Source organism: Penaeus monodon, chromosome 38, assembly GCF_015228065.2.
Source record: "Penaeus monodon isolate SGIC_2016 chromosome 38, NSTDA_Pmon_1, whole genome shotgun sequence".
NCBI classification, from domain to species: Eukaryota; Metazoa; Arthropoda; class Malacostraca; order Decapoda; family Penaeidae; genus Penaeus; species Penaeus monodon.
The window spans coordinates 13,417,308-13,427,307 of NC_051423.1; the positions used below are offsets into that span (position 1 = coordinate 13,417,308).

General features: G+C 41.8%; 1 pseudogene; it reads left to right on the plus strand.

The window, feature by feature from the left end:
• LOC119596700 overlaps nucleotides 1-7,636 on the plus strand; it is a 21,886-nt pseudogene extending 14,250 nt beyond the window's left edge.
• The last annotated feature ends 2,364 nt before the right edge of the window (nucleotides 7,637-10,000 follow it).

Genomic DNA, 10,000 nt, shown 5'->3' on the forward strand with positions numbered 1-10,000 from the left:
GCCTAGGGGGCCTTCGCCTACATTTTGCTAATGCATCAAGAGCCGCCACCATGACTCCAAGGACCTCGATAGGATGGCATACATCGTCCGGCAAAGTCCCAAGGCTGAGACCTAGGATATTGCTAGTGTTTGCTCCACACGAACTTTGGCTAGTAGCTCTAACTACCCATTATACAGTCATACAGGTGTTGAAAAGTGTTGGTGCAAGGACACAGCCTTTCCTCACTCCTGAGTTAACAGGAAAAGTTCGACATACCCCACCAAGCTTACAGCACTTTTAGTACCAGTATAAATTCTTGCTATTAGGCCAATAATTTGTGTTGGAATTCCCTGATCTCAAGGATCCCATAGCGATTTCCCGATGCACCGAGTCATACAACGCTTTCTTGAGGTTGATTGTAGGTTGCAAGCAACTCATGACCAGAAACTCACGAGGCGTTCCACAATTACTCGCAGCGCTAGTATATGGTCTATCGGACTTGCCAGGAGTAAATCCAGAACTGCTCCAGTCTCTGATGCCTCAGTATGTGGTTGCGGATTCGTTCAGAAGAATGTCGGCGGAACCTTGCCTGGTATACGGAGCAGTGTAATGTCCACGGTAGTTGCTACAATCCCCAACTATCCCCTTTCCCTTCCCGAGAGGATGACCACACCCCTCATCAGGTCAGGGTGAATGGGTACCTAGACTGCCAAATTGGCAGTCAACTGTATGCAGGCCCATGAGCCATAGATTTCACTCCCCAGCCTTTAAGCAGTTCAGCAGGGATATCACATATCTGCAGCTTTTCCCATTCTTCAGCTTGGAAATCGCCATCCTAACCTCTGTTAGGGTATGGGGGTTCCTTGGTGATGGGTGATCCAGCACAGGCAGTGAGACATCGCTTGCATCCAGCTAAACTGTTGGAGGGTCTACCTGGGTACAACTGTTCAAATACTCACCCCAACATTCACGAACCCCAACATGTCTAAGATGATCCGTCCATGCCCGCTGACTCGGATTGGCAGTCATCTGTGAGGAGGCTTAGAGTTCAGTTTTCTCAGGGCTTTTAGGCAGGGCGATGTCATTTACCAAGAAATGGCCTTCAACCTCCTCATCAAGATATCCTGATCACGCAGTGGTCCGACCCCTACGCACCATGGGAACAACGCGAGCTTGATTCCCATTCAAGCCGAGCCTTGTTGACCGCTTCATGGCTTCTAATGTCTCCAGGGAGATGGATTCTGCCTTGCCCTTGGGCGTATGCCATGGACTCCTGAGCTGCTTAGAGTGCTACGCACTTGAAAGCACTCCCACAGGTTGTCGATTTCTGTAATGCAGTCAGAGACTGCCATGGGTGAACCCACGGGCACACTCTTCTCCTTATTCCTGTCCAAGTGAAACACCTTAGGTAGCCACTGAAGGACGGGAGTTGTTGAAGTGGACCCGCAGGGTAGCTCCATAGACCAGCCTACAGTCCGGTGCCAACAGAACTCATCACTCTGGTAAACCCTGCAGTTTCTGGAGATCCTCTATCACGTACAAGCAGAATGTGGTCGATCTCCTTGGCCACTGTACCTGTATCGCTGTACCATGTCGAGCCAATGCGGGTTTGGAGTGCTGGTACCAGGACCAGAGTCTCATTTTCTGGACCTAGCAAGTCCCTGAGAAGGAGGCTATTCTCGCTGCTGTGATCATCTCCTGATTCATGGGGGCCGACAGACATCTCATAGCCAGCTCGGTCACAGGCCGGATACCGCATTGAAGTCACCCAGAACAATGCAATATCCTCGCTGGGGGCTAATTGTCTGCCACAGTATGAGAAGTTTGGCATAGGAACGCCTCTTTCAACTCAATTTTTATATACAATCGATTAGGGGCCTAACAGCATAAGATACATGAAGCTAAAAGAAAATTCTTCCAGTCCTCAATGCCATAATTGCTAACCGTGTCACCTCTACTACCGAGGGGGCCCCCCTTTTTTTTTTGAAGGTCAGCTGAGATGGCTAGGGCTACACAGACCCTGAAGTGGTTGACATCGCTGCGACCCACCATTAGTATGTGTACCCACCACACCGATCGTACTGTTTTACAAGGTCTTCTCACCTTTGGAGGGCAGCCCCCTCAACTCCAGTCGCCTCAATTCCTCGATAGCAAAGGTACTGCTCATCCTGCCACAAGGAACCAGAATGTTCCAAGCACCTACCCAAAAGCACGCCCGAGGTTAGGCCTGAGGTGGTCACTCTGGGTGCAGCCACCTCTGCCACCCCCGCCGACCAGCCCCAGATAAAGAGGTTCGGCAGGCTTGTGTACCCGCCCATCCCGAGGGCTTTGCCTCACATGCTTCATGGTGGTTGTCCCTGCCGGGGTGCGGCGGGACGAGTACTCTCGTTTCCAAACTGCGCCCCAACATTTGCCCTCCCAGCAGGACCACACCTGCCTTACTTTGGCTGGGTGGAAGGGACAACACCCCTCCCCTCAGCATATTCCATTTATCTTTGACATTGTCAGTGGGTCTTTCTGGGGGGAGAGGACTGCAAGGCCGCACCCCCCGCCCATTACCCCAGGGTGGCTAGGCGGCAGGATTTGATACGGGCCAGAGCGTGTCCGACACGCCGGTGGGTGGCCATAGCTCCGTACCTCTGGGGCCCTGCTGCTCCAATATCCCCCACGTTTTTAGCCTGGGACCGTCAGGTGCCCAGTTTACCACATAGGATAGCCACGAGGAGGCACTGCAGAAGTCTTCATGATGGAGAGGCTGTGAACCTGGCAGGAGACTTATGCAAAAACTGCTCCCTTTTTCGCACTGGAGCTAGCTAGGGGTGGAGCTGCAAGCAAGAAGGCATGCAAGCACTTAACACTATCTGGCTACCCACCATCGCTTCACATCACCATGCCACAGTGGAGACACCCACACCATATATATAACACATATATATATAGACATTCTATTATAGTATTATATATATAATATATATCTATCTATAGAGAGTAGAGAAGAGAGAGAGAGAGAGAGAGAGAGAGAGTGATGAGGGGAGAGAGAGAGATTTGTCTCAATCTGACTTTTAACCTACCTAGATTAAGGAAAAACTTTGGTTTGGAAAAGGTCCACTACAAGTAGGGGCCTCCACGTTTCGCAGAAGCCTTTCCATTAATTTTCATATATATTTCTGTACCTGGGCCCTTTTGTTGTGTTACTCATCAATATATTTTTTACTCTAACAAAACAATCTAAAGGGTATTTGGGGTATTCAAAAACCCAATATTCTAAAAGGCCTTCGAAAAGGGTCATTCCCTTTCATTATTATGTTTTTTTCCTGTAAATATGTATACTATATTGAAACGCTAGCGAAATAGATTACAAAAACACTCTGCTACATTTAAAGGTTTTTTGACCTACAAAAATGGGGAGTGAATGAACGATGTAGAAATCAAGGGGCATTTTTGCCGTGACACTTAATTTTTTAAATGAATGTCTGGTTTTTTAAAAAATGAACGTGTTCATCTGCTTGTATAAAAATTAAACCTTATTTATTATCTTGAGTAATATAAAGTTTTTTTTAATCTTCTATTTTTTTGATATTTTTTTTGTGCAGAGCGCCGGGCCGACTACTTTTGAGACATTTTTAAAAAATTTTAGTCTCAGTCGTCTCAAAAATGCTGAGAACTTTCGTGGAACTGCTTCAGATAGGTATCCTACTGAGTGAAAGTTTGCTATTATTATATCTAAATAACAGAAAGAGCATAAAGAAGGTTACTTCGTATTAACTTCATATGTTTCCATTTCCTTTCGAATCCTAATAACATGAACATTAATCTGAATATCAGTCTGCAACAATATATACACCCACGCATTATGGAACATATAACAAAGATAATCAAGCTTAAAAGCAACAAAAACTGCTGTCATGAAAGAACGTGACCTTGTTCCTCATTATCTTGATGCTCGGGCCGACCTTGGTCATATGACTTTTATGGTTAAAGCCTACCTTATGTTTGCAGGATATTGTGTACAGTGCCAATCATATTAGTGTTAAGAGAAACACCGGTTCCAGTGGGTTATGAAATACATTTGTGAATAAATAGGTATTGCATGTGTATATAACTAATGTTGATGTCTTTCTCTCATAACATTATCTAGAAGTATTCAGTAGGTGCATATACACGGAATGCCAGGACATTGCCAAGTTTCTTTTAGCTTCTAAGGCTTTGTGGTACATATGACGCCCATTGCAACGTTTGTCTTTATCTTGCAGGTGAGGAAGACCCATGTCACGTGGTCAAGGGAACTTCAGCTACACAGCCGTCCCGTCGCCCTCTGATAGCCTGTGTGGGAAGCTCATTCACCAGACCTCGGACAGTGTGTCAGAGACATTGTCAGATATGTTAAGTACAGTTAGGCATTGAAAATCTATGCCGACTTGTAAGCAATATTCTTCTCTCTGTAATTCGGCAAAAAAAAACAAACAATAGACCTGTTTGTTGTGTATATTACCAATTTGTGTAATTTTGGAAGATATTGATCAAAGAGACATCTATACTTGGAATCAAATATTTAGTATTTGACAGTAGATAACTGAAGTCAGGTTACACATTTTTCAGATGAATCAAATAGTGGCATGTCGTCAGCAGACCTCAACGCGTGGGATCCTGACGCCGCCAGATTGCTGAAAGTGGTGGATAACGAATCTCTGGAAGGCCTTAAAGCTCTCTTGGTTGCAGGCGTGCATATCAATGGCCATGGAGGCTCGTTCCATGAAACAGCCCTTCACCGTGCGGCACAGTTACGGTGGACAGCCGGGCTTAGTTACCTGCTGTCGGCAGGGGCATCGGTGTATGCCAAGAATCAGTTTGGACAGACGCCCCTGCACTACGCAGCGGCGTCGCAATCGACTGCATGCATTAAGCTGCTTCTCTCCTCCGGGCGGCCAGGAGTCGTGGATCCCCGGGGACATGCGAGGACATACGCCTCTGCATGATGCCAGTGCATCAGGGTGCGTTGAAGCTATTGCAGTCTTGCTCAAGGCAGGGGCTCTGGTGCGCGCCAAGGATGCGAACGGAGAAACGCCGCTTCACAAGGCAGCGAAAGCGCGCTCGATTCCCTCGATGGTGGCGCTCCTCAACGCAGGGCCGATCTAGCAGCCGTTGATGACAATGGTGAAAGCTGCTATCCTATATCCTGCATCATCCCCCGGGGCACCATGGATGCGGTCTTTGACCACTGCCTGGTCACAAATTCTCCCAAAATTAATACAAAGACTTTAGAAGTGTCTCTGAACTTTTTGCCTCTTACCTGTTCATTCGAGAAGAATCAGGTACAAAACCTACAGTCATTTGTGGACATGGGCCCAAGAAAAGCTCCTGAGCCATCCTCTTTGTGAAGCCTTTCTTCTTCTGAAGTGGATGAATGTGCGGAGATTTTTTTAATAGAAGTTGTCTTTTATTTTATTTATGCAGTGCTGACCACCATTCTGACCTTCAACAAATTTGTGTGGACTACGAGTCACACTAACGTTAGTGCCCTCGTAGAGGAGCGAGGCCAGGAATGGAAGGAGTGGGGTGAATCTCATGTGCAGGGCGAGTGGGGGCTATCAGCTATTCCAGATGAAGCTGACCAGGTTCTCAAAGGTTTGGTGATATTTCAGACAGTCTTAATCCTCCTACAACAAATGCTATCCCTTATGCAGAATAAGCTAGCATGGTTCCGATCACTTTCTGGCATCCTCCATGTGATGATAATCTTCTCGTTCTGCTAGTCGTGCCTGTTTCGGTGCCAAAAGGAATGGCAACACCATCTGGCCACATGGATGCTCCTGTTAATGTGGACCGAGTGCATGGTGCTTATCGGACGATTTCCAAACTGTGGCATATATGTCGTCATGTTTACCAGAGTGGCCCAAAGGTCTTGTTCGTATATTTGCTATATACTTTTGCCTCCTTCTTGCATTTTCGTCTGCGTTCTATGTTGCTCTCCATTATGCCAAGGACCCTGGCGCAGGAAACCAAGAGAACCAGGTATTCACCAATCCAGTCTTGACATTCACCAAGACACTTACCATGATGATCGTGAACTAGACTTTCAAGATGATTTTGTAGTTGGGTTATCACACTTAGTTGCAACTGGACATATTATATTTTTGTTCTTTGTCATCCTCGTCTCCATCATCCTCTCCAATCTTCTGGTGGCTCTTGCAGTCAATGACGTTCAGGTAAGGCATCTGATTTTCAATCAAGCCTTTAAAAAACATTTTAAACGAAGTATTGGTGTTCGCCATTTTTATACATGCTGATATCTGTATAAAATGGCTTTAAATGATTTTAATGGTTGAATGATTCTGAAGATTTTAATGGTGTTAATTAATTAGTGATTGTTTGCCAACAGGGTTTAAGGAACTCGGCTCATCTGGAGAGGCTTATAAAGCAAACAGAGCTGGTATTTCAGATGAAAAGAACTTCTCCACAACATCATACCTCGGGTCTCACATCAAGATTCCCAAGTAAGAGGCGGGGTTGTATGTTTACAAGTGTATGAATGATTAATCTTTTAGAAAGTGGGTTTAATAGAGCTGAATGCTATGGTAAAAGACAGAGATGAGGTATTATTGCATTGATAGCGTAGTTAAAAACATCAACAACTATATGCTGTATAAGTTATATAACTAAATGCTTATTTCACTTGCTGTAATAAAATGTTTCAGATTGCGAGAAATGCTGACAAAGGTTTCCTATATATGCAAACATGATTGCTACAATTCACGTGCTTTTGTTCTTCCGAACATCCAAAAAGGTATGCTTTAAAACACTTATTTGATTAGTAAAGATTACAGAAACATTACTGACGAAAATGAGGTACAATATGAGCAAATCAGTAAATTGTTTCATATCAGAACATTTTCTACTTTAATTACCACTTCCCATTACCATATTGTAAAGCTTCAAAATAAACAACTAGAAACATCAGACGTACAATATTTCTGAATAATTTTGTTTCACAGGCAAATAGACTTTACATGGTGGAGAATAAGAAATGCATAGATGTAGCCCTGCCGTCTTTTCTGAAAACCAACATCATTGAGTGCCTAAGAGCTCGAGAACCGAGTCCGCCGACAACAAGGGCAGCGTCCGTGCCAGGAAGGGCAGTAGGATTCGCCGAGGAGAGTACCACCGCAACGAGCAGCAAGACCTGAAGGTCAGCATCAAGGAACTCGAGGCCAACATGGCTGAAATTATGAGTGAAAAGGTCGACGAGATAACAGAGACATACGGCAATCTCACTAAGAGGATAACGAGTCTTGAGGAAAGACTGGAGAATTTAATTAATCTGTTGAACAAAAACACAAATGGTGAAAATCCAAACCCTAGTCAGACTGAATAATTGATTTAGCCTGTTTTATTTGGTATATTTTTTGAAATAGAGGTATTTAGTGCCAAGGGGTTGTAATATTACCCACAGTATTTTCAACGTTATATACGATTCTGTTATGGAGAAAACGTGTATGTGTGTATTTATAGAGCAGTGGAGTATTTATTCTCTGTGATACCTTTTATAGGATCTTATGTCTCCTGTAAATCAGGTGCATAGGTTGTGGTGATTCCTGTAATCATTATACATCTGTAACTAAAACATCACTTCCAGAGTTGTATAAAGCTTATGATAATGCTTGAGGACTGGTTTCTAATTAATCTGTGCTAAGTTTTTGAAGGTATTTTGTTATTTTAACAGTCATTCTTCCCTTTCCATAATATTCTCATGATATTATAAAACTGAAAGTGATATCTAAATATAATTCAGAAACTGAAGTGTACTGTCATTGTGAGAAGTTTTATATTGTAATGCTGTATATGATAACATTACCTAGAATAGTAGGTAATATTTGAGTATAAGAATTTACTGTATAACTTGGGACGTTTACAAGATAGCCATATTAATCTTAGATAGTGTCAGTGGAATCGTTGGGTATTTTAATTTCAATCCTAACTTAGAATCGACACGTAAGTATATATTGAAGAAGGTCGCCAACAGTCTCTATGCTAAAAATGTTAAGGTTAATATTTTATTTTACCATCTTGCAGGTTTAATATTAAAAATAACACTTTTTAAAAACCCCCCTTTTGAAAATATTTAAAATTCTTGTTTTGCTAGTGTTAGTGGACAACATACCTTACGAAAACTGTGTTTTTAACAATAATTTTTACCATATCACCTTAGCATCCTCTTTTTTGGTGGGCATAAAAGTCGGGGTATCTTACTCTTTGGAAACCCAAAGGAGAAAACTGTGTCATTCGAAAACGAGGGTTTATGTAATGTTTATCAACTAAAAAAATTTTACAGCTCAGGCAGGTCCCGTCCATAAAAAAAAAAAAATACAATTCTCGTTGATTTAAACCTGCTTTATGAGATGTAACTTTTACCTGGTATAATATATATGGTTGAAAGGTTCTAATTGAAAAAGACATACCCTGTTAAAGTTGGTTTAATTTGTAATCTTTTCAGCTGATAGAGTAGGTTTGGCATTCATGTATCTGCTTGTCTTTATCTCTTGATAAAATTGTAATTTTCCGATTATAAAAGTCAGATGATGTTACTTGACTTAAAACTGTGAACGTCAAGGACCGAGAGAAGACTTCAGGACCCGGTGCCTGGAAATGCACATTGCAAAATAATAATGTAACGCAACACATCTGTATGTTGCAGTTCTTACAGTTAGTCAATGAAATATAGATGAATATTCATTCTTACTGTTAATCGTTGGCATAGCGTAAAAATAAGACATTCGTGTGTTTAAACCTTCTTAGAGATTATGTAAAAACTCAAGTAATAGTTCCGATAGAGCAAAGTAGACGTTTTTATTATATTGTACCTGACTTAAGTGGGAACCCTTTTTCAACAATATAAGTGTACTATTGATAACTGATTTTGCTACAGCTATTTAGCAGTGATAACAAAAGATATTTGGATATAAGATGGTGCAATGCAACATCTGCAATGACGCTTTCCTGTTTCTCTGCATCCATATCTGATTTTTTCCAATCCTCAGGGCTTATTATTATCGTAGGAAGAAGAGTGCCGGTGTATCACCCTGTGGCTAGCCCAGGGACAGTGATCAGCGAATTCTTCAGTGAAATGTTCAGTGAATTATTCTTGAATTTACTCCAATTCCAGAGTGGAGCAAAGCAAAACATGGTAATTACAAAATAAAAGTCGACTGTTCGAGTTTGTAGGAGAGGTTACCGAACAGCATAAGAGATTAGATGAGCTTCAAAATTCCAGAGGAATAACAAGCAGCAACATGGAAGTTTATATGCTAACTGAAACGAAAGATATCAAGAGTATTATGAATATTGTAAAATGATTTAATCCACGGATATGCACCTGGATATTTTGAGTGGAAGATAATAAAATATAATTCACACATGATGATTTATAATCATGTGCGTATATTACTACATTGTTCATAAAAAAAAACTAATGCAGGACGATAGATGTAGGAAAATAAAATCTTCCTAATAGAATAGATTAAGCTCATCTGTGTCATTTGCTGTTAGCGTAATAATGATGATGCGACTTAATGGATGTTGTCAACCAAATCTCTTGGTAAATGGTTTTGGGCAGTTATTAGAATATCATACTTCTTCCTTTATAAAATTACGTTATTTTCATTGCTGATGAATCTCGTTCTGAAATCTGCCCAGTATATGTTGCACTGAAATCAAATGTCATAAGACAGCAGAATGTGATGTGAATACAGGAAGGTATGTATTTCATTAAAAAGATATATATTATATCACAAACACCTATTTTTTAGGGAACATATATCATTCCGTCTATAAAAAATGTAAAGTGGACACAAACGTTTCACATTTTTTCTATATTGTGCTGTGCATGATGGTATATAGTCGTGGACTGTTATTTTGTTCTGTTGAATTGCTGTGTAGGACATACCGGCATGCCTTATGGGGAAACCCACCACATATAATGATTCTCTGTTAATTTTTTATGTAAATATTTTTTCTCTGTATTAT